General features: G+C 39.0%; 1 pseudogene; it reads right to left on the reverse strand.

Moving 5' to 3' along the window:
- Positions 1 to 1880: 1880 nt before the first annotated feature.
- Positions 1881 to 25021, reverse strand: LOC122639622 (annotated as a pseudogene).
- Positions 25022 to 26009: the final 988 nt, after the last annotated feature.

Raw genomic sequence — 26009 nt, forward strand, 5'->3', positions numbered from 1 at the left:
AGATCTGCTTTTCATAAAAATAAAAATAAAAACTAGCAATCTGGTTACCTACCGAATGCGCATCAGATATTTTACCTTTGCATTCCAGTTTGAGATCTCTTCCCATAACAAAAATTAATATGCGAAACATAGGTTTACTAAACTTAGATGGAGGGTGATCACTCAACCAAACTCTCTATGGGCAAGGATTCTCAAGGCCAAATACTTTCCCAAGACTTCCTTTTTCGATTCTGCTAATAGATCCAAAAGAGGACTTCTGGTCAAGGCTTCCGTTTCCAAATGGACACAGGTCGATCCCTCCTGTGCTTTCTGTGGAAATTGTATCGAATCTTACTGACATCTCTTCTTGTCATGCGATTGGGTCAAACGCATCTGGGTGGCTGGCCCTCTGGGTTTACGTACTGAATCTCTGGTTTATGATTCCCTGAGTAACTTTTGTTTTAAGTTTTTTATTCCAGACAGTTAGATAAAGCCTCAATTACCTAGTTCTTTGAGGTTTTTGTTATTACTTGCTATTTCATTTGGTCGGCTCGAAACAAAGTTATATTTGGTTCTGAAAAACCAAATGCAATCTGGGTTTTACAACAAGTTTCATACTGGATAGCAAATTTACATTTACAACCCCTTCCCTCTTTGCCCAATGATGTACTTAAGGAATCCCGAACTAATTACAATTTGGTTTCTTGGACACCTATTCCTAAGTTTAAATATCGTATTTTATTGTGTGCAGGAATCCAGACCCCAAAACTAAGACTGGCAGGCTAGACATATATTTTTTTTGATGGATGGAAGGTTTTTGTTTTTTGCTGCAGGAAATATTTTGTCTTCTAAGGTTTGGGATCCAAAATTGTACAGCATCAGGGCTAGTCTAGACCATGCAGCTTTTTTAGGACTGAAAATCAAGGAGGTTTGGTGCTCAAACCAATTGATCACCAATGCTTTTCCATCCCCTACTAACTCTCCTTGGCCATGGCTATATATTAAGGATCTTATGTACATAAATAATAGATCTTTAGATATGACCTTTTATATGTTCAAACATAACTTATGCTTAGAAGTGACTCGCAACCTTGCGACCTATGCACAAGACAATCAGGTTGTATTTTCTCAAAATATCTACGCAGGTTTCTTTTCTTTCATCAAAAAACACAAAAAAAAAAAAGGTTTACTTATTAATTATTTTGGAAAACAAGGTTAGTACACATAAATATCCAAAACACATGGGTGAATCTATAATTAAGCCTTACCTCAGGGATGGTAAATGTAAATTTCCCTTTATTTTTTACTTTGCCCCTTAGGACTCTTTATTTTCCTTGTCACGACTTTTTCTGATGTGGCAGCTGTTTAGATGCCGCCTACCTCTTGCCACATTGGATTGGAGATTACAAGTGATCCATTAAGCATTTTATTTTCTGCTAATTCTTCCACCTCCTCCCCCCCACCCCACCCCACAACAATTTTTTTTAAGAAAAATCCATCTATATATCCATTATGTTATGACTAATCCTCGCCAACACTGAAATGAATAAGATCAACTGAAACCCATTTTCATGACCTGTTCCAGATCTATAATGAAATTACTCACTTTCAAAGCTATATCATATCCCCCATACTATGAACAGAGGGGTGTTTGGTATATCTACAAGTTAGTGTGGGGTGCGTCAACCCAGCTGCTATCTTGGTACAAATGATGCTTTCATCCCCATCTGAAGTTGACCTGTATCCTTTCCCGCTATACGGAGTCTCCAGAAAAAATGATACTTACACCTTAGAGATCCAAACGTTAGCCCAACAGCTTCTTTTTTTTTTTTTTTTTTTTTTTGACAAAGGCAGCTCAACAGCTTCCAATCATCACATTTGTATCGTCACCTGTGACTCAACATGGTTTGCATCCTCAACTGGCTCAAGCAGGCAGCTGAAGCTTCGCATTGTTCTTCCAGCTGCAAAAAAATTGAATGAGATTTAATTCACTTTTGAACCCATCTTCATAAAGCCTCCGTATGCCTTGATGTAAAATGGGCAGAAGTAAAAGATGGTATACAAAATTTTTAATTATAGAGTTTGTTTAATCAGGAGTGAAAAGAAGACACATAAACTTCTACAGTAGGGCCCACTATTTTATGCCCAAGATGGCAAAGCCTGTAAAATATGGTAGGGGAAGTAAAATATTTCCGCTCTATTTTACTCGTGGTTATTTTGAGATAAGACAAATGGAGCCCAAAGTGCAATGAGAATATGTTGCATGTTGATATTTACCTTACAAATTAATAATAGAAAAAATCTGCATAAAGAGCTGTCTGGACAAGACCAGATATGGCAGCTGCAATCCAATTCATAAGAAGGAAAAGGTAAGAATGTGTGTCAGTTGTTCCATCAAACATATTATCTTTAATCTATATATGTAATCATTATAGCTTACATATCCATCGAACGAAATGCGGCTCCGTGAAGTAACGGTAGATTTAATTAAGGATGTAGACTGCACAGATAAAGACTTGGATTAAGAACTTAAGAAGCATAGTTGGCAAGGCGACCTAAGACGGTGGAGGGGTGCCTAAGCGATTAGGCGGCAAGGTGCTTGTCTAGGCGATGCCTAGGCAACCAAAGCGCCCAAGCGTTATTTTTTATTTCCCCTATTTTCTAACATTATTTAGTATGCCACAATATGTACCTTATATCAACATTAAGCCACATCAAGTCATAAACAAATCAATATTAAGCAACATCAAGTCACATCATGTAATGAAAAATCAATATTAAGCCACATAAAGTCATCAAAAATCAGCACAGAACTGAAGAAGCAAGCTAGTGGAAGTTTGAAATAATCAAAACATACATTTTGTTTATATTGTCCTTAGAAAATATGATCTTATCAATAAGCAATTAAACTGCTCTCGATTTAGAGAAATGTTATTGTTCTCTAAGAAGTTTGACTGATCAAATGATTTTATTTTTACATGAGACTTTTTGTATTAGGTAGAGCGCAAAAACAGCTTTCCAACAAATCCAAAATTGCTTAAATCTGATTTATATTGAAGGAGTTATGTTCTGATCAAACCTTATTTGGTGTGCGTAAATGCTGTCAAAATCACTCTGAATGAAAATATTTTTTTAAATATCAAAACAAATAAATATTTTATCGCATTTTAGGTTTTTAGCAATGTTTTATCATTATGGAATTTTTAGATTTGAGAAAAAACTCACATTAGAAAGTTGAAAAGTTCACCTACCGCCAAAAATCCAGTTTTTGTTCTTGAACTGGAAGGTTGACTTTTTATCTTTTGGAATTTGATTTTAACTATTTTTATTGGATTCAAATAAGGGGGTATTTGCTTATTTATGAATAATATCTTAAGTAAATGAAATACAAATATAAAAACATTTACTAATAAGTGCTAGAACCTGGTCCGATACCAATTAAACCAGTGCAAGGCGCCCTGCACTAAGGCGGCAGTCGCCTAGGCCCCTAGAGATCCGCCTAGACGCCTAGGCAACGTCTTGGCGATGCATTGACAACTATGTTAAGAAGAGAAACTTCTATTCAAATAATTTGCCTGGAGACAGCTAGGCATAAGATACTGGGTGAACTTGAAATGATCCATTTGCAGCCTCATGGGGCTCCATGTATTGTCCATTTTACTCCTCTTAAGATGGATTTCAGCCCAGTGGCCCTTCTCCAAGTGCAAAAGGAAGCCCCCTGATTGTGATTCTCAATTAAAAACTTTGAAACTTGTGCATGGTGAAAAAACTGATACATTCTTTTGGTACTCAAAAAAGAGAAGACCGATACATGTGTGGACCATAAAGCAGAAATCGATCAGAGGACCAACCATATCACAATCCAAAAGACCCCTTATGTGATGGACTGTCTAGATCAGCCAAGTCATCACTCATCACAGCACAAGGCAGAGCTAGGAGAGATAATTTATCTGAAAGGTTTAGGTCTTACAGGGATTTTAGCACAGGATAGATCTTTATCATGAACTTTCTTTTATCATTATATGTTGTCTTTTACTGATAAAGGACAGAGATGCATAGATAAACACCCAAGTAAGCCTAAACGCAGATGACAGAAGCAAAAAAAAAGGAGAGAAGAAGAAATAGATTGTTAGAACCAAAAACCCTTTGAACAACTGAGGCCATAAAACTCACTGTTAGCACGCTCATACAAAGATTATCTGATCTATGCAGCCAGAAGAATGAGGTTTTTTAGCCTTTGCATGAGCCTTTCTTGACAATATGCAGGAACTTTGCAATAGTGTTGGAAAAAAATACTGGCTTGCAAGTTTCAAATTTACTACAATAGTTTCAGTAAGATCCAATAACTTAAAGAATTTGTCATCAAAACACTAGACGAGTATGGGACAGCAGAACCAAAGTTTCAAGGTCTAGTTAAATGTATTCACACATGAAAGTGTTCTTTGTAAACATAAATAATAAAGTGGCACCGTAATAACTATCTAGACGTTTCTACGTAAAAGACATATACAAATGCAGATTAACAGTTGGATGTTGGAAGTGTCTGTTTAATAAGCGCCTAGTTCATTAGTGTCCTATGTTTTCCTAACAATAAGGACATGCTTTACATCTCTGGTGGACGACCCAGACTCAAAAGTGAGGGCTTGAGGTGATTGCCATACATGCATCTCATCAAAGTTAGTGAGGCCTTTTTCTTTGGGTTTCATCCAAGCAGTCAGCCTCAGATACCCACACAGGAACAGTATGTACCATATAGAAAAAAAATATACATGTAAGACTAACAGAAATGCAAATGGAGTAAGATATTTATCAATACACAATACAATATGACTAACCACTCCATATGCTACATTCGTTTCCCACTATAGATGAGAATATAATGTCACATCGAACTTCTCAGCATTCCACCCTACAAAATTAGAAAGCTTATAATGGAGGAATAAGAAAGCACTGGAACCACTGAACCGACAGTGGAGGAATAAGAAAGCACTGGAATCACTGAACCGGCAGGAACTGCAGAATATGTCCCGAATGGCAGTGGAACTCCTCATTTCAGCCTTATATCTTCTTAAGCCATAGTGGATCAGCAACTCAAAGTACCAAGGACAATACAGGTAAAAGGAGAAGCAATTTGAAATCTGAACCAAATTGTCCATCGGTTAAAGTCCTGCTTAGGAAGATCTTAACTAACAGTAAAATTTTGAGTGATCCCCCCCCCCCCTCTTCCTCACCACCAACAGCCCTAGCTAGAAACAATGGCAAGCCCCATTTAGCTTTGTATTCTGCAGTTCTTTGCACTTGAGACAAACTCACCTAATAAACTAGGGAAGGTGATGTAGATAAGTCACATAACGGGCTTATTTTATTGGAAATAAGCTTTGGGTGGGGTTATGTATACACTGGACCTTTGATTCCATGTGTTTTCTTTGTAATGGGCCTAAAATGTGGGTGCAAGAAGGCATACGGGATCAGGCTTAGTAGTAGCTTATTTTCAAATTTCCTTGGATTATGTAAGAGTCCTTTCATATTTCTAGGTAGAAGTATAATAGTCACTAGAGTATCTCCTAGTTTTTAGTATTTATCGTTTTGAAATCCAAGGCAGCATTAAGTGCCTTCCATTAGCAGTTTTCACAGTCTTGTTTGTAGTTCCTATATCTTGGGAACAACTTTCTAGGTCTTGGGGGTAGTTTTCCATGTCTAGGAATTGTTACCTATGTATGGGGAATTCCAAAATGGTTTTGGAATTCTAAGGGTCTCTTTAATGATTATTTTGTTGTACTCAAGGTTTCTATCTCTATAATGTAAGTCTTAGCTGCTCCCAAAAGGCAACCATGAATTGAAAACAAATTGTTATCTTTGAAAACCTTTGCTTGTGAGACTCAAGTGGGATCAAGGAGGACTCCTTCGATTGTGGCCTCGATGGAACTCCGGCGGTTGGGCAACTAGTGGGACTCTAGACTGCCACCTATCTATCTTCATCTACAACTTATCTATTTATCTTTATTCTCTTCCAAATTCGATCTTGGCTTGCTTATCCTCTCGGGTTTTCATCATTTTTGGTATCAGAACTCAGACTGGCAAAGAGAATGAATCCAGATGTTTTTTACTTTGCCAGGCAAAGAAATCCATGTCTATTCCTTGATTGGATAGATTCTTTGGAAGAATATGTTTATCGGCATGGTTTGACAGAAGCACGGAAGATCAGATTTGCTTATTTGCGATTGGCTGATCATGCTAAAGCTTGGTGGAGATCTATTTAATAGAATCTATGATTGTCTGGCAAACCTAGACCCATATACCCAAGAACTAAAACCCCACCAATAGCAATCAACGAGAAAAACAATTCCAGGGTGATAACTGAATTTGAGAATGATTTATCATTTCATTATAACCACTGGATAACAACCATAATAGTACAGTATTAATTCCAGAAAAAAATATTCATTGAAAGCAATTCAAATGTATAAAGATGATAAAGTCAAATGCATTACCCAAGAAAGAAGACGTATTGGCCCGTCAAATTGTCCACATTTCCACCTCTCTGCAACAAAACTAACTGTGGAAGAATTGCAACTGCTTTCAAATATATAGAGAAAGCCCAGAATATCTGCAACAGAATCGTAGCATGCTCAATGTGTTGAACAGTCTATAGAAATTTAGTTTTTTGTTAGAAGATGAATGAGATGAGTAATAGGAAACCAACGGGTCCAAAATTAAAACCAGAGTTGTACAACAATTAAGAAGCAGGTCCACACACACAATTAAAATTCACTAAATATCCAAGCATCTCCAGAACTAATGTACAGAAATTTGGTCTATAACTGTACAAAAAAATGTTCGACATCAAATAACGGAATTACAAAGTCAGTTTCTGCTTCTATGGAAGACAATCCTGTTATTATAAACCGTGATAATTCTTTCCTTTTCCTTTTTTGCTATTGATTTCCATATTTATGGATTATTTCTATCGATTTGAGGTTCTGATATGGTTTTATTCCTGCTGTGTTGGTTGTCGTGAAACTGTTTGTGGTGTTTTGAATATCAGATATCTTGTTCATTGACAGTTATAGACAATAGATCAAATGTTAATGAGATTCTAGAAAAGACCAGTCTGATGGGACTAATTTTTTGGTAGAATGGTCAAGTTAAGATGGTCATAGTACTAAATCTCGGCAAAATTTAGGTGAAATTTCGGGAATTTCAGTGTGACTGAGACGAAATGTATAATCGAAATGAAAAAATACCAAATTTGGTCGAAATTTCGGCAGTTTGTAGCATCTCGCCAAAATTTTGCTGAGATGTTACAAAGTCCAAGTATAAATTTCGGCTGCTTGTGGCTTTCCAGAGACTCCCATTTCAACTTTTTAACCTGGTTTTTGCTGTTTTGTGCTTTCTTCTTCGATATTTCACCTCATCAACGCCGGAATCACTTGGAAAAATATCATTGAAGCTTCCTAGCACATCATTGAAGATTGCTCCACTGTTTCAGGTAAAACCCCTTTCTCCAAAAATGTGGACGACATCTTTTCTTACCCAACCCACAAGCTGTACATGCTGCCAGCAGCATCATATCACAGTGGATCAGTGGGTAGTTCTTCACAGTTTGGTGACTCATATCCTAGGATAGGTTACCTTCAGAATGTCGATGATAATTTACATGGCAACTATGGAGGATTATACTCGTTTCTTCTCTAAGACTATGACATGACATTCATTTGTCCTACAGTCAGAGGACAATGCACGTCGGCTCCATTTGACCATGAGTGGGATCAATCCTAGACGGCGTAGTAATTATTATTAGTAGACACTTGAAATAGAGAAGTGTATTGACATCCAAATTATGTACTTAATTCTATGACTCATTGACTCTATGTTTGTATGATTTACTCGTTTAACTTGCTTATTATATCTTCTAGTACTTAGACAATGTGTAAGCATACATTAGGATCCGACCGTATACTACCAATCAAGGGTGCAAAGCCAAAACACCACTTTGGGTGACTATTTTTGCAATATAAACATTAAACATATGTTTATATAGCCCTAAATAGGGTTTCCATGAAGTATCAGGCCTTAATTTGGCCCAAAACCCACTGAAACGGCCAACTAAAATATCGCACGAAAAAGGATAAGATTTCGGCGAAAATTTCACAGGAATCTCGATATCTCGGATATTTTGGTCAGGCTGAAATGGCCTACCAAAACGAGATTTTAAACTATGAAGTTGGGTAACTGATGCATGTCCAAGCCCTAGGAAGAAGAAGAAGCCCTGAGAAGGCTGCTGAGTTTTGTTTTTCGTTGGAGCCTTCTTATACTTTTTTTTTTTTTTCCAGCATTTTAATTAAGGGCAAATTAGTCTTTTAGCTTTTAATTATTTTAATTCCCCTCCACGATTTCCATTAGTAGGCAACCTTTTTTTGCAATCAGATTTGGACTACAAGTCTGAATGTTCTATTTGTAATTAAGAATCAGATTAGGATTATAGGTCCTAGTCTGAGTAGGATTTGATTTCAATTTTGGTTAACAAATAAGCAAATCGTGGGAGGCTCCCCCACAGTTCAATTATTCAATTTATGCTTTCAAGCTTGCTGCCATTGCTGCCATTGCTCTCTGAGTGGTTACATCCTTGTGGATCTCAAGGTGGATAAGGTGGGTGGACTCCTGCGACTCCTTGCATCGAGAAGATCGGGAGGTTTCTTCAATTTTCAAGCTGTTGCATTTGAGTTCTTCAAACCAGTAAGTTTGATTCAAAGTTTCTGTTTACACCTTCTACTTCTTACCTTCTAACCTAGACCTGCCCTCTTTCCATCGATCCCAATCAGATCATTAAACCAGCCTTCCATCCCCCTCCATTAAACTTGCAACTTCTCCATTAAAATCAGATCATCCCCAAACTTCCATTGAGTCCTTCATTCATCCCCTCCTACACTCGATCCAAAACCCAGCCCTTTATTCCAACCCTCACCTCTCCATCACCTTACTCCATTAAAACCCAAAACCCGATAGGTCAATTCTGCCTTAATTTACAGAATTTTCAAACTCATCTAAGCCCTAATCTTTTTATACCATAATAACCCCCTAGACCTGCCCATTAAAACCCTATAAACCTTTTCTTCAACATCCAACCCTAACCCTAGTTTTTCCCTAAAATTACTAAACCCTAACCCCATCAGCCAGCCTTGGTTGTGATCCTATTGCCCTGGTTCCTAGTGGGAATAATTCCTACCTGGACTACATTAAATTGGTATCAAAGCCATGGATGAACATGGCAACCTTGTTGTGGACCCCACACTACCACCCCCACCTGATCCCATGGTAGTAATCATGGACATGTTGCAGAAGTTAAATGAAAAAGTGACTCGATTAGAAGAACAGAGGAATACCCCACTTAGGGCTAGTAATGATCCCCTTGAGGAACTCTGGGAAGGAATGAATATCACAGAGATCATTCCAGAAGTCATAGGGACCATAGAGATCATTCCAGACACCATAGAGATCACTCCAAACACCACAGATGCGAAACCCCAGATTTCAGAAACCCTAAGTCTTAACCTTATGGGTAAAATAGTAATTTCATCCTAGGGGTACTATGGTAATTATGCTATATGATTAATTAGAGTTTATTATTTTCGTCATTAAATGTGTTTTAATGCAAAAAGTATTGTTTTATAAAATTACATGTAAATACATGTAATCATAGCTTACTGGTTTGGACTTTGGAGTTGCTTGGTTGTGGTAGGTACAAGGTTCAGATCTTGTGTACATCAAATTTAGTATAATTTTTCATTCTTTTACTTTTTACCAAAATTGAGGAGAGATAAAGAGTTCGGCTAGCTTGATGGAAGGGGATGTTATGGGCCCCACCTTATCAAAGTGGAATGGTGCAAAGAAAGGAAAAAAAAAAAAAAAAAAAGGAAAGTAGAGATATGCTAGGATTCTAAGAGTAGATATAAAAAAAAAAAAACAAAATGGAAATCTCACGAATTCTAAGTTAGAGAAAGACTAGGATTTTAGGATGAGATATTAACCAAAAAATAAAATAAATAATAACATAAAACAAAAGGGATTAAATCTCGAATTAAGAAGATAGAGACAGACTAGGAATCCGACAGAGAAGGTGAGAACCTTCGTGAGGGAAGGAAAGAGAGTCATCTCAAGAAATAAGAAGAGAGAGAGGGAGAGAGAGTGAGTGAGAGATGGACAAGAGAGAGTAACCGTTTAAGAGGAGAAAGAAGTATAAAGGGGGACTCTAAGGGAAACCCCAAAATCTATATCGTGGAAGCAAGGAAAGAAAGGGAGAGAAAGAAAAGAAAAGAAGAAGAAGAGAAAGAAAAGAAGGATAGAAGAAGTGAAAGCTTAGAGAGTTAAAGTAAATTTGGGGCTGCAAAAACAAAGAGTAAGTTCTTCTAAACCTAATTTAGTTTATGCCTAGGGTAAGAGCTTATAGACCATGATGAGAGATTAATTTTATAGGATCGTATTCTAAGACCTTGTATTGCGTCTTTAGCAAGGATGATAGTCTTTAGGAGACTGTGATTCTTGATATTTTCCTGCACACATTTGCACAGATTTTTCTATGCATCGTTTTTGTAAAAATCAGAGTTTTTAAATGGCTTAGGATTAGGATTTTAAATTTATATGGGTACAAAATAGTCTGATAGAACTTCCTACATGTATTTCAAGACCCTAATTCATTCTGGAAGTAAATGTATTTTGGATATTACATTGAGGTTAATGTAATTCTGTCCAGCACGCTTGTCTGTCCTTGTGACTAATTTTCGGGTGACTTATGGGCCAAATTTGAAGATGACCCCTTCTGATGAAACGTGGCCCTATCAGTCTAATTTCACCCATAAAAGGACCCGATTGAATTGATTTCTGGAAGATGGACAAATTATACTAAGGATTTAAACTGCAAAGTAATCTTTTATCCAACTCATTGTTTATTTCAGGATTTGGAAACAGACAGCACGTTTGGGCCATCCCCCGAATGGGGTTTTATCTGCTTTATTTCCTAGTCTGGTGAAACAATGTAATAAACATAATTTTTCTTGTGATGCTTGCACTTTGGCAAAACAAACTCGGAGTATTTTTCCTATTTTAGATAATAGAAGTTTGAGTCCTCTTGGTTTAATTCATTCTGATGTTTGGGGCCCTGCCCGTTGTGTTTCTACCTCTGGGTTTCGATGGTTTGTCACATTTATCGATTGTTTTAGCCGGACGACTTGGGTCTGTTTGATGCATAGCAAGAATGATGTGTTCAATTGTTTTATGTTATTCCACAAGATGGTCCAGACGCAATTTGATGCCAAGGTGAAGATTCTTCGCTCAGATAATGGCAAGGAATATATGGATGGTGCTTTCCGTTCCTATTTGGACAGCCATGGGATCATACACCAGACTTCTTGTGTTGACACTCCCGCTCAAAATGGAGTGGTTGAACGCAAGAACAGACATCTACTGGAGGTAGCTCGTTCCCTTATGTTCACCATGTCTGTCCCTCCTTGTTTCTGGGATGATGTCATGCTTACAGCTACTTACCTCATCAATCGGCTTCCATCTCGTGTCTTGGGTGGCCACTGTCCCTTGGATATGTTGGTTGGTAAATCCACCTTTGTGGTGCCCCCAAGAGTGTTTGGCTGTGTTGTGTTTGCACGAAATCACCACGTCCATGGTAAGCTTGATCCCAGAGGATTACGGTGCATTTTTCTTGGTTATTCACCAACTCAGAAGGGCTATAAATGCTACCATCCTCCTACCCGTAAGGTGTTGGTCACCATGGATGTTGTCTTTCGAGAGTCGGAAGCTTACTTTCCACCACCGGTACCTCTGCAGGGGGCAACTTAAAGTAATGAAGAGGTCCCGCTGATTACTCCTTTAGATGTTGAGATACCAACCATTGAAGATGTTTCTATTGAACTAGAGGATGGAGTTACAAGCCAAGAACAAGAAGTGGGACAGATTGAGCAACAAGTGCAAGGGGAGAGACTTGTGAAGCAAAAATACACTCGGGGAACTGATTTTCCTATAGATGGTCCTCGGTACAAAGAGAAAGAAACCACCACTGTTGCACCACCTACGCAATCGGCATCTGTTCCTACTCCAAATCTTGCTCCTAGTCATACTTTTGGTAAGCCCCCTTTTGATCCTAGTCTTGATCTACCCATTGCTGTTCGCAAACAAAAAAGAAGTTGCACTCAACATCCTATCTCAAATTTTGTGTCCTACAACTCTCTAACTCCTGCCTTTCATGCTTTCATATCCTCTTTGTTCTCTGTCTCTATACTGAACACTTGGCAGGAAGTAATAGCCGAACCAAAACGGAAGGAGGCAATGAATGAAGAAATGCTTGCCCTTGCGAAAAATCAGACCTGGGATTTGGTAAGTTCTCCACATGGGAAGAGGCCTGTTGGTTATAAATGGGTCTTTGTGGCGAAGCACAAGGCTGATGGTTCTGTGGAGAGATACAAGGCGAGATTGGTCGCCAAAGGGTTCACTCAAACCCAAGGAATCGATTATCAAGAGATTTTTGCTCCTGTAGCGAAGATGAATACTGTACCGGTCATCATTTCTTGTGCTGTAAAGTAAGGATGGGAACTCCAACAACTCGATGTGAAGAATGCCTTCCTACATGGAGACTTGGAAGAAGATGTCTACATGGAAGTACCCCCGGGTTTTACCTCTTTAGAGACTCGGGGGAAAGTGTGCAAGTTAAAGAAAGCCCTGTATGGTCTGAAGCAATCCCCAAGGGCTTGGTTTGGCCGATTCCACAAGGCTATGATCGCATATGGGTATAAGCAAAGTAATGCAGACCACACATTGTTTGTTAAAAGAGTGGGACAGCAAGTTACCATTTTGATTGTCTATGTTGATGACATAGTAATTACAGGCAGTGATGCACATGAGATTCAGAAGCTGAAAGCTTATTTGGGCACGGAGTTTGAAGTCAAAGATTTGGGCAAATTGAGGTACTTCCTAGGGATTGAGGTTGCCTATTCAGTTAAAGGCATATCTCTCTCTCAAAGGAAATATACCTTGGATTTATTGAAAGAAACAGGGATGCTTGGGTGTAAACCAGTAGATACCCCTCTGGAGCCCAAAACACATTTGAAGAGTAAGGAAGGTGAGCCAGTGAACAAAGGCAAGCCATTAGAGATTAGTAGGTCGATTGATTTAGCTCTCACATACCCGGCCAGATATCACATTTGCTGTAAGCCTTGTCAGCCAATACATGCATGACCCTCACTCTTCTCACTTGGAAGCAGCATACAGAATTCTCCGTTACCTCAAGTCAGCTCCGGGGAAAGGAGTATTGTTCTCTCTACACAGCCACCTACGGATAGAAGCGTACACTGATGCAGATTGGGCTGGCAGTCCTGATGATAGAAAGTCCACATCTGGATATTGCACATTTGTTGGAGGTAACCTAACTACTTGGATCAGCAAAAAACAAGCTGTTGTAACTCGATCTAGTGCTGAAGCTGAATTCCGAGCTATGGCACAGGGTATTTGTGAGTTTCTTTGGCTCAAAGGGCTTCTTCAAGATTTGGGGATGAGTGCTAATCTTCCTATGCGACTCTACTGTGATAGCAAGTCAGCAATCAGCATTGCTCACAACCCAGTCCAACATGATCGGACCAAACATGTTGAGATTGACCGGCACTTTATCAAAGAGAAGTTGGAACAAGGAATTATTTCTATTCCATTCATTCAGTCTAGTGAACAGTTGGCTGATATCCTCACCAAAGGAATCAGTACAAAATTGTTTTTTCCTATTATTAGCAAGTTGGGCATGTTTGATATGTATGCACCAACTTGAGGCGGAGTGTTGTAATATGGGTCCAAGGGTAAATCTGTCCATGGGGGTATTCTTGTATGTGGGTTTTAGTCCCACATTGCTTAGTTATAGTTTTGTCATATGATTTCAATATTATAAATAAAGGCTGGGCTATGACCACATTGATCAAGCCAATATTCACGGAATTCCACAGTAACAGACCCTCAAAATGAGATTAGGATCCAATGGTTGGATCTGGAGTTTCAAAGGGGCCTCAAAAATAGCAGGTAGCCCCAAAATAGCAACTCAAATTCAAATATTATAGTGAGACTGTAGAAACTTAAGCCCAATAGAAGGTTTCAGAAAATAGAAAACAGCTTAGTGACTCAGAAATTTAAAAAGCAGAATAGAAATCAAACTCAGATAGAAACATACTTGGAATTAGTAACGGGAACAAAATAGAAAGTAACAACTTATCAGGTTTACAAACTGAAGTAAGGACCTGCAGTAACAATAGATGGAATTAAAAAGTGCAGATCTGGAAATAGAAACTTCAGGAATTTAGAAACTTTAATTGAACCCTGTTTAATAAGTGTAATACTATAACTTCTTCTCAGCAGAACTTCAGAAACAACATGACTAGAACCAGTGGTTGATGTTCAGAAAGGATCTCAGAACCAACTGTATCATGTAGAGTTTAGAAACTGAACTTAATAACTGGAGAAAGAAGATAGAAGAATACAAAGAAGATGAAGAAGATAGAAGAATAGAAGAAAAGAAGAAAGGATATGTTAGGCTTCTCACCTAACTGTGGAGAAGGAATCCCACCAACTCCAAACTTGGCATCCCACCAAGGTTTCCCTACTGCATCCCACAGTAGAGCAATTTTGAATCCCACAAAACAAAGCTCAAGGCTAATCTTTTTTCTCAAATCGTTGGTAGTGGGTACGATCCCCTACTCTTTATTTATAACTTCATGGAAACAAGCAAAACAGGAAACCCCTATGTATGGGAGGGAGAATCTCTTACAACTTAAGTCTCTCCTAAAAATAGAAGCTATTCTAGAACATTACGAAATAGAAACTAACTATTTAATACCGCATAGGACTTAAATCCTTAATATTTGGGCTTATAAAATTGGCCATTACAATAGTAAACCCAAAAATATAAATCCCATGGCTCATACAACCCATTGGGCACTCAAACTAAGCCTATTAATTCATTCTTGGTCCAGTTTTATGGCATGGTTTGCTGTTGACCTTCTTGTTCATTTGAACTACGTCAACTCTCCCCATCTTGAAAAAAACTCATCCACGAGTTTGGTAATGATGCTGAATAAGACTTGCACAATCATCCTTCAGTGGGTAGTAGAATTCAGCAACCATCGACTCCGTCTGCCATCCCTCCATGGCTCTGATGCCAAATAGATAGGGAATTCTAATCACCTAAGAGATAGGGTTAGAAAACCTCATTTGAATCCAGAATCACAGGGCAGAAATAAAACCAGAATCAAGAGATTTTCTATATCTCACATTAAGTCAATCTGATGAGGACAGAACTGGGGGTCAAGTGTCCCAGTAAGGATGGTGAACAAACCCTCAAAACCTGGTCAAGATCCAACGGCTGGATTTGGAGTTATGGGACTGTAACAGAATTAGAAAGTATGTCAAATACAGAATTAGGCTCTGATAGTTTTAGTAACAAATTTCAGAAATTAGAAACCCATCAGTATAAAGCCCTAAGAGTAGAAACTGATTTTAGAAACCTGCAAAACTGAAGAAAGGAATTAGAAACAAGACTGATCAGAAGATAGAACTGGAAGTATTTAGTAACAAGTCCAGTTTAGAAGATCAAGTAATATAGTAACAATCAGGCTTTGGAAACTGAGATAGGCAACTTGCAGAGGCAGCTAAGAAATTAGACACACTGTTGACACAAGAACAGAAACCATAGTTTCGGCAAATTTTCGCTAGTTTCGACATGCCTGAGACAAAACCCCGAAGCAGCATAATTTCAGTCATTTCGGTTATAATTTTGCTAATTTCGGTCACAAAAATGCACTGTTTCGTCGAAATTTTAATCATTTTGGTAGAAAATTTTGACTGTTTGCCCCCTGAAATGGCCAAGCAAAACTCGGGGAAAATGTACTATTTCGGTTGAAAATTTGTTAATTTCGGTCACCAAAATACAAGTTTTTGAACTATGACAGAATAATGTAAGACATAATACTAGTCCCAAAAAACCCACATAATTAAAAAATAAAAACAAACTCAGAATTAGAAACTTAAGGTTTCCAACCAAACCAGCCATGTGATGGTGATCAAACTTGGGTCGAGCGTAGGGGTTGCTAAAAGGATCCTTGGCTCAAAATTTGGTTCAGTTCTGATGGCTGGATGTTGAATTATCAGGGAAACACCAAATTAGAAGGTTAAGGGAAACCTTCAAACAGAGCTGATCTTGGGCTCCAATTGCAACTGAGTGTAGACCTAAATGGTAGAAGCTGTGTCTGCAAGTTTGGGTCAATCTTGATGGCTAGAAGTCGTGATGGAGGAAGAATGAAAATAGAAGGTACGACTCAAATTAGCTGATCTGTGTTGTAGAACAATCCAGCCAACAGGGGGCTCTGCAACTGGGGTCGAGTGGACCTCTTGCAGGTCTGAATCAACCTTCCAAATACCACCTTCCATGGAGCAGAGGATGTTGGACTCAGGTCCTTCGATTGCAGCAACAGGGGAATGCAAAGGGGGTAGCTGGCAGGTATGGAGAAGAAGGTTTCTTGTCTCTGAACAGCAACAACTACTCCAGCAGTGATTTGGGTTGATCTCTGGTCCTTCACAGATGCAGTAGCAGTGGAATAATATTGACCCAAGTATAGCAGCAGAGCAGTTGAACACTCAGCAGCAGTCACAAACAAATATCGAGCAGGGTAGGAAGGGAAAGGAAGAAGATAGGAGAAAAAAGGGATAAAGATGCTTCGGCTCTCTCAGCCAGGTTTCTCAACCCTTCAAGTCACATTCATCACTTGAGAAAGGAAACATAATTTGCTGAAAGCAATTTTCATTCACTATAGAAATCGTGGGGAGCCTCTAAGGGCTGTAACATATAAATAAAAGCATAACTTGCATCTCAAGCTTTAACAAAAATAGAAACTACTTGGAAATAGAAACTAACAAAATTCAATAACTGGAAAGATATGAAATAGAAACTATTATTTAGAAACTAAATATTGCATAAAAATAGAAACTAAATTGAATCTTCTATAAAGTCTTCAAATCTTCGTGAAGTGCAGCCGGCCTCCTCTTCTTGTGGACCCCACTGGAGATCCTTCTTGTCATATCTTAAGTCATGGGGTCCCCACCTTTATAAGTAACCATCGACCAGCAACTTATAATCAAATATTGGTAATATAAATAGACAATTATACCCTTCACTTAAAGACGTGAATCACTAATAATCAAAAGACTATTTTGCTCCTCCGATTCTTCTAGGAATATCACACCAAGGGGCTGTGACAGTGTTCATGTGATCAGTAATGTCAACACTATTTTAGCCAAGGTTCTAAAACTCGGTCTCGACCAGGTCGAGTTTTCCGAGATCTCGGCAAGACAGTGTATTTTTTTTTATGTTTCGGTGGCATATGGCCATAGTTGGCTCCGAAACTTTAAGGTAAGCTTGTTTTAAGCTTAATAAATATATTTAAAGGTTCAAAATGAAGAAAAAAACAACCAATTTAGTGTTTTGGATTTGCACCCTTGGTTGGCACTTGGCAGTAAAGGCCGAACCCTTAATGTAATATTGCCTATTCTACACGTTGTTTGAATGATATAAGACATAATTGGCAAGTAAAACAAGTAAATTATGCACATAATATTGAATAATTATGTAAGAAATAGTTAAAGACTTAAAGTTTCTACTAAAAACCACAAGAATACAATGAAGTCATCACAATGCATATTACATAGACACCCAACCTAAGTTCAATGCATAATACATAAGTCTTAGACACCTTACTACCCTGGTCTTCCACGTGTTAACTCCCAAGTCCCAACAATACATTACTATGACTCTATGAGTACTGAGGAGGTCGAGATTCTCGAAATATTCGAGATTTCACCGAAATTTCTCTTAGATTCTCGAAATATTCGAAATCTCGATCAAGATTTTCGAGATTTGACATTTTGTAGTTTCGTATCATATCTCGTCTCGACTAGCTCGAGTTTACCGAGATTTCCGAGATCTCGCCAAGATCTCGGCGAGATTTTGAACAATGGTTTTGGCCTCTTCTTCTTCAGGTTTTGATCTACATCACAGAAACTCAGAGATTTAGAAGCAGTGGCTGGATATCGATAGTGACTGTAGATTTAACATGAAAACAGTATGAAAACCTGTGAATACTGTTAGAAAGAACCATAAATACTAGAGAAGATAACAGAGCTGTAGGTGAATCTGAAACAAGAATTGAAACAGGTCTGAAAAGAAATATCAGTGAAAGAATATTAACTAGAGTGTAATAAACTGAAGGAAGAGACAAGATCACGAGAAGAAGAAGTGGAGATATGTTAGACCTCTCACCTAACTGAAATAATCCCACCAAGGTTTCCCTACTGCATCCCACAATAGAGTTGTTTTGAATCCCACAAAATCATGCTCCGTATCTCACAAAACTCACAAGCTCAAGGCTAATCTTTTTTCTCAAATCATGGGCAGTGGGAATGATCCCCTGCTCTTTATTTATAACTGCATGGAAACAAGCAAAATAGAAAACTCCGACGTATGGTAGGGAGAATCCCTTACAACTTAAGTCTCTCTTCAAAATAGAAGTAATTCTAGAACATTACAAAATAGAAACTAACTACTTAATCCCGTATAGGACTTAAATACCTAATTTGAGTTTACAGAATTTTCCCATTACAACAGTAAGCCCAAAAATATAAATCTCATGGCCCTTACAACCCATTATGCACTCAAATTAAGCCTATTAATCCATTCTTGGTGTAGTTTTATGGCATGGTTTGTTGCTGGCCTTTTTGTTCATTTGAACTACATCAAATGTGTTTCTATTATGTCCAGATCTGGATTCAAATGTATTGCAGGACATAGTTGCCGGGTTTGATTGATTTATAGCAAGTCCTATCAGCCTTTCTATGTGTTTCGATGACAGTTCTGAGAATTCTCCACAGATGTTGGTCTTTACGGATGTGCTGTACATTAATTTAAGTGTTTTGGTGTTGCTGTGTGCTCTATTGAAGAGGTAAGTGCTTCTGTTAGCATGTTCTGTGCCTGATTGAAGAGGTAAGTGCTTCTGTTAGCATGTTCTATGCCTGAGAAGTTCTTCAATATAACCTCTGTGTTCAAGTTTGTCTCTGGCTTCAGTAAATTGACAAATTACTCAAATTCTTTATATTGCATTAATGTCTGGTCAGAAAGTAACTGTGCCCAATACTGTTAACGTGCAAATCACTGCCACTAAGTTGAATGGTTAATTATTTATTATGCACACAGGTCATTGAAGTGTACATCAGCGCTAAAGGTAAAACACAATATTTTAAATCTGATCCCCCTGAAAAGGCAACAAAAGAGTATCCTGAGTGGAAGTGCAAGAATGGTTCAATCCAGGTGATGCAGTAGCATTATTGTGGTTGGATCGAGGTGAACAATCTACAGTGTAAAGCACAAGGATACTGGAAACGAAGTTCCTTAAGTTCACACCATTGCTAAAAGTAAAGCTAAGAAAAGTAAAGATAAGTAAAAGTGCAAGTTTTGGGTGTTTGATTGATACCCTGCTCACATCTTTCCCTCGTTATTTATATGATAAGTTAATAACTGATTGGATGGTTACTATGCTGGATCCATCATGGCCACCACCCCCACGCTTTCTGAGTTTGCTCTAACTGTATGCACAAAGGTAACCGCTTGACCGATCGTAACCGTTGATGCTGACCGATCGTAACTGTTGATGCTGACCGATCATAACTGCAACCCCTTTTTGGCCGATTAAATTAGACATGCGCCATCTGACCGAGCGTCGCTATGGTTTCCCTCGGTCTCAATCCTTTTGGCTTGTGACCGAAGATTCTGAGCGAAATTTGGGTGTAAACAATTCTATTTGTATTTTGGGAGTTGGATACGTAGGAGATGGTACATTTGACCTTCCCCAAACCCTAAACGCGGGAGCCTTGTGCACTGGGTACGGCCTTTTTTTTGGGTTATTCTTGTAATTATAATTTTATTCTATTTGTATTTTGGGAGTTGGATACGTAGGAGATAGTTTTCCAGTTTTCTAGTATAAGTTGAGTTGTATTTTTGTTTAGAATGTAATTAGGAGCTTTTCTTTTACATATGTAAGCAATCCGATGAAATAGACAGAATGAAGATTGAATATTGAAGTTTTCATTTTGAGTTGTTGCACGCATGGCCTGTTTACCAGAGCCAACCGGTGCCCTTGGTTCCCCTCTCCTTCTCGGACCTCTTCTTGCCTCAGGTCAATCTCTTCTTCCTCCTCCTTTTCTTCATTTCATCTATTCTTCTTCCTATTCTCTCCTTTCCTCTTCAACTCTATACTCGGCCAGGTCCCCTTTCGTCTTAAGGTTTTGTGCGTGAGTACCCCTGTCTGAGGCAACTCTAACCGTAGGCCTTTATCCACTGAAACTACCATTGCAAGAACCAAGTCTGAACTCACTTCTGAATCTGTTCTTGCCATCTGAGTATTAACTTATATATTACTGGTTCGATTGAATATTGGTTGGGACCAATAGATCTCTGAGTTGTCGATCTCCACGAAAAGTTCCAGGCCAATCAGAGGCCATATGAGTGAGTTCTCTCACTCGAAATGTGAACTGGTTTCGCCATAACAATAGAGATGTGAGGAAGAAGCAGCATATTCTGTCATATTAGCTTATAAGCCATAAGTTTTAACTATTACACAAAGGGTCCGTCTGAATGCCACCAACTATGTTACAAATTCATACTAGAATTGTAGCTGAATATAGGGACAAATATGTCATTTGAATTCTCAACGTGAGCATTAAAAGCTGTTGTTAAGTTTAGTCGTGTAAATTCCCAACACAGTAAAGTGATTTCTTTTCCATTTTTTTCATCTCTCTCTTTTTTCTTTGACAAAGCTCTCTTTACAACTGTTTTGAAGGAAGGAATTGCAAGAAGTAGCTGTGGGAAAGTTGTGGGGACCTATTCTGTCGTGGATGGACACCCTAATTTAACCAGTTTTCCGTCTATTCTGTGTGGGGAAGCCATCCAAACAGTTCAGCCCATAGGGTTGTGAGGACGAAGCATATTCTTCATATTTGCTTATAAGCCCTAATTTTTAGATATTAGACTTCTTTCCAAATTCTATTCACAGTTTGGACCTTTCACTAGTTTACTTTACTTATAAGGTGCTGGACTGTTTCTGAATGTACAAAATTGCCATACTCTTTAATTATCTTCTATCATTTGAGTGGACCCAAAGCAACCAAAATTAGGGTTTTGGAACCAAAGGTTGCATTACTGGGTATGGTCACGGAATACTACGAAACCCCAGATTGCTTCCAATGGGATGTTTCACTCCAGTGCTAAAAGAATTTGGGAAGAGTTAAAGGAGAGATAATCTGAACAAAAGAACATATCCCGTGTGTTTGAGTTATACGAAAGTATTTTCAACCTGACGTAAGGTAATATATCTGAGAGAGTCCTATAGTACTCTCAAAGGATTGTCATATATTTCATCCCCTAACTAGCATCTTGGATCTGCTAAAATGTCAGAGAACACACTTCCAAGTTGCAAAGTTCTTGTAATCCTAACTCTGATCTACAAACCATGGAGTCAGATATCAGCTGGAGAAACTGTACCCTCAAAGAATGAAGCATATTCTAGATTGCAGCATATTATTACCCCTAATTCTAATGACTATAATTCTTCTTCCCAGGAGAATTATGCATCAGTTGCTGCCAGTGGCACTCATGGGAGAGATGGTAGATTTAGGGATAGAGGTTGTCACTTAGGGGGAGACAGAGCCAAAGGTAATGGCTGTGGATTGCAGCATTCAGGTGTCCACCTGTGTTCTTATTGTGTGAGAGAGGATGCAGCGGCTAAGTGGACGGACAAGCATGGAAAACCAACACACTAAAAAATAATTTCATAATATTTAAGGAATCGGTGATCCTTCAATATGTAGTTAACTACAAAAGATAGAATTCCAATGGCCTCAATTATGGCTCAAGCTTGGGATGAATCCTCAATTCCGCCAATATTTTGACTTATGGATTTTTTTTCTTTTTTGGGGGTGGGGGGGGGGGTGGGTGGGGATCGATTTGATAGGTAAAAAGTCCTGAGAAATATAAAATTTCCTTTACATGCCTTTTTCCTTTGTTCATGTATTTATCTTTGCATCAGTGTCACTGCTTTTCCATGGGAAGACCCCCTTTTAGGCACCTGGGTAGTGGGTAGCAATGGCATAGGCTAATTCTAACAGTTTACTAGAGAGGCAACTCACTAGTTTGGTGACATCCTATGCACCACCCTCTAACATTAGCTACACATCCCATTGTTTATTGGAGCTTTTTTTAGTAATGCTAGCCGGTGAAAGGTCATTACAATCCATATGCTATTGCACTATTTATCTAGCAAATCCCAGATAGAGGTCTTACAATCCAGTCGTTGCAGTTAGCACCCCTTCCTCCCAACTTCTTATTTTAAGTGTTCTCAACAGTTCTCTTCAAGCCAAGTTACTCTTCTCATAGTCTTTACAGGGGCTATTTCAATCAGTTTGGTGCTTCCATTTTCTTATTGACTGTTTTCTTTTCCTACACTGGCTTCACCATGCTCCACCTCTTTCATGATCCATATGCTGAAAATATTTCATTGTTTACAGGATATTCATAGTGAAAAATATGAATCAGTAGCTGGAAACAGAGCATTGTATCCCCAGTTCTTAATAATATATGGATTTGTAAAGTATTTAGAGATTAATGGTACTGATTTTTCCTCTTTAAAGCACAAGTGATCAGATGAAGAGCATCAGTTGGACAACATCTGAGACATCAGAGCAAATTAAGCAATTGAGTAGTTAATGGAACAAAGTTAAGCACATATAAAATCAGACAAACTATAAGTAGCATATTCAAAAAGCTCAAGTCTAAACTCTGGAGCCTAGAGACATCACCAGCTAGCTCCACTTTATGGCTTAAAACACTCACATTGACTTGAGCAATCATAGTTACATAAATATAGGTTTTAGCTATTCCCTGAAAAAAAATTATAGGTTTTAGTACTGAAAAGAAAATTTTTTAATTTAATGGACAATCAAGATTCTTCTCATTAACCTGAATTCACAATCACGAGCTGTGAACGTTCGGAACAGGAAACTTTCAAAAATTCCAATCCATTGACTCCAAGGATAATATCACAAGAAGTTCCTAAAACATGTGCAATAGACGCAACTTTTAAGTCAGACAACTAGTTTTTTCAACACCTCAAAGGGAGGAGCAACTTTATTTGCATGTACGTATCAGATTTACATAAGGGGTTGGCCTCGTCACAAGCACTTGCTGGCTGGAAACTGGAAATGTAGTGAACTGATTATGGTTTTTCCCCCTTTTTCTCAAAATACAAAATCAGAATAGGGAATTGAAATTCATAAAGAAGAAAAAAAAAAAAAAGCGTAAGCCGAATATGCCCCTATACAGCTATAAGACAATTCAAACTTGAGATGAACTAAGAAAGGCAGGAAGAAATCTACTTCTCAATACACTTAGCAAATTGTAACCAATTCAAATAAGGAAATTGGCAACAGGAACAAAGGAAAATACCTCTTGAAATGTAAACTTCTCATGAACGAAAACAGCTAATACAAAGCTCGCCAAAACAAGAAAATAATGACGGAAAGTGTCCAGCTCTTTGTCGTACGAACGCTTAACTACACGACGACTCCGCATGCACCACACGATCGCCACCGAACTCGCTATGAATACCAGCTTCATCACAGCATTATAAACAGAAATGAAATCCGTGAATAGATCTAAGTACCGCGCCAGAAATACTAACGCGTAGAGCTCCTGCGTCTTAAGCGAAATCCCTAATCTCCAGAAGTATGTTTGAAAAGCTCAGCTCCACCGTTACAACGAAAACAACCTTGAATACAATTAAATACTCCAACAAAGACCCTGTTGCGTCAAGAAATCGTCGAGCGGTCCTGCAAATGCCGTCACCTGCAAGTTGACCAAGGGGTCAACAGAGAGAACCGGTGTGGTTCCGGCCTAGGGCTCTCCGATGCCAAAGTTAGATCTCCTCACCAAACAGATGAATAGTGATTATTCAATATGAGTTTAGATATCCCCTCTAAGGGTGGTGTACCTTTCCTTTTATAGTGGAGTATGATGATATGGAGAGTCCCAGTTTGATGGCGAGTGTGCCGTTGAGTGGATAGAGGCCATGGGTAGCAAGGCTCTATCCTGATTGGCCATCTCCCCGCAGGAGGGAGTGTCCTGGTGGTATCCAAATCCTTGGCAGATAGATACTCACGTGTGGTGATAACGTCATGAATGCTTGAATCCGTCTGGGTGACGTGACTTCTAAGCGGTGGCCCAGAGTCCTGGTGGTGGCATAAGTCTGTAGTGACACGATTGGGTCATAGATGAGCGGCCTCGGTATCCATGTATATCACGTCTGCGTCCATGATGCCACGCCTGAGTGAGGCCGCGCCTAGGTGAGAGGCCGCGCCTGGGTGTGAGGCCACGCCTGGGTGAGGCCGCGCCTAGGTGAGAGGCCGAGCCTGGGTGTGAGGCCACGCCTGGGTGAGGCTGCGCCTGGGTGAGGCCAGCGCCTGGGTGTGAGGCCACGCCTGGGTGTGAGGCCACGCTTGGGTGAGGCCGGCGCCTGGGTGAGGCCAGCACCTGGGTGCAGGCCGCGCCTAGGTGCAGGCCCGCGCCTGGGTGAGGCCACGCCTGGGTGAGGCCCGTGCTTGGGTGAGGCTGGCACCTGGGTGCAGGCCGCGCCTGGGTGAGGCCGCGCCTGGGTGTAGGCCGCGCCCGGGTGGGACCCCCGGTTGGTTCTCCTTGGTTCTGGAGCGGGTCACTTTGTGACACGTGGCAGCCGTTGACTGGTTCGGTGAATCTTGGATGTATCAGACCCCAATCAACAGACCAAAGAAGAAATGAATAATCTATGCAATCTGTGTTACCTAAACATGATTTGGTGGCATAGATTTTAAGAAGCAATACCAAAATACTGATCAAATGCGTCATGTCGCCTGCAAATCGAAATATATTCATGGCTGCAAGAAATGGATCGAACCGTATAGTACCCTAGATTCTTGGATTCAATGAACGAGCAAAAAATGCAAAAGAGAGAGGAACCAGAAAGTGAGAGAGAGTTCGACTGAACGAATTCGAGGGAGATGGGGGAACATGTGAAGGCATTGTGTAATGTTTTTAGTTATTGTAATTCGTACATAGCATTTTACCAACAAAAAAAAAATCATACAGAGCAAGGGTGAAGAGAGCTGACATGGAGGCGAGACAACAACGACTATTGCCTCCATGACATTCACGGGACATTCAATTATCGAGCCCGATCGCCAGCACGTACGATCCGAGTAAGCCTCTTCAAATAAGGGTGTCAAACGCTGCGGTTTTGGTTATTCGATTCAGTTGCGATGCAGTTTATATTTTGATAAGGTGAAAGCAAAATCGAATCGGATAGGAATTAGCCAAAATCAGAATTATTTTGCAAACGGTCTAATTTTACCAGTTTCTATTCAGTTTTCGTTATCCGATTCATAATCGGTTTACATGTGATTTGTGTATTGTCTAATGAAGATAACCTTGGTTTTGAAGGCCTTTACATTCCCGTGTTTCCCCATTCTCTCCGAGTCTCCCTCACTCATCATATTTCCTATGCCTATATGATAAAAATAAAAAACTTCCCACCTTCACCCATCCTTTTTCTTTCCTATTCTTCGTTTTTCCTTTTTTTTTTCTTCTCCACTCTCTCATGATGAACAAACTATTTCTTCTATTAAAAAGTAGGATTTGTTAATCCCTTTTAACATCATCCATAATTTTCAATTCATACTTGAACAAATATAATATATAGTTAACCCATGGCATTTTACTTATTTTATGTTTCATGTTGATGCAATTATGTTTATTAAATTAATTATATGTTATTAAATAATCCAATTGATGCATGGATTACTATTAAAGTAAGAGGTATCGGTTTCTATTCGGTTTACAACCACGATTTTGCGGTGAAAATCAA

Source organism: Telopea speciosissima, chromosome 9 (genome assembly GCF_018873765.1).
Source record: "Telopea speciosissima isolate NSW1024214 ecotype Mountain lineage chromosome 9, Tspe_v1, whole genome shotgun sequence".
Classification (NCBI taxonomy): Eukaryota; Viridiplantae; Streptophyta; class Magnoliopsida; order Proteales; family Proteaceae; genus Telopea; species Telopea speciosissima.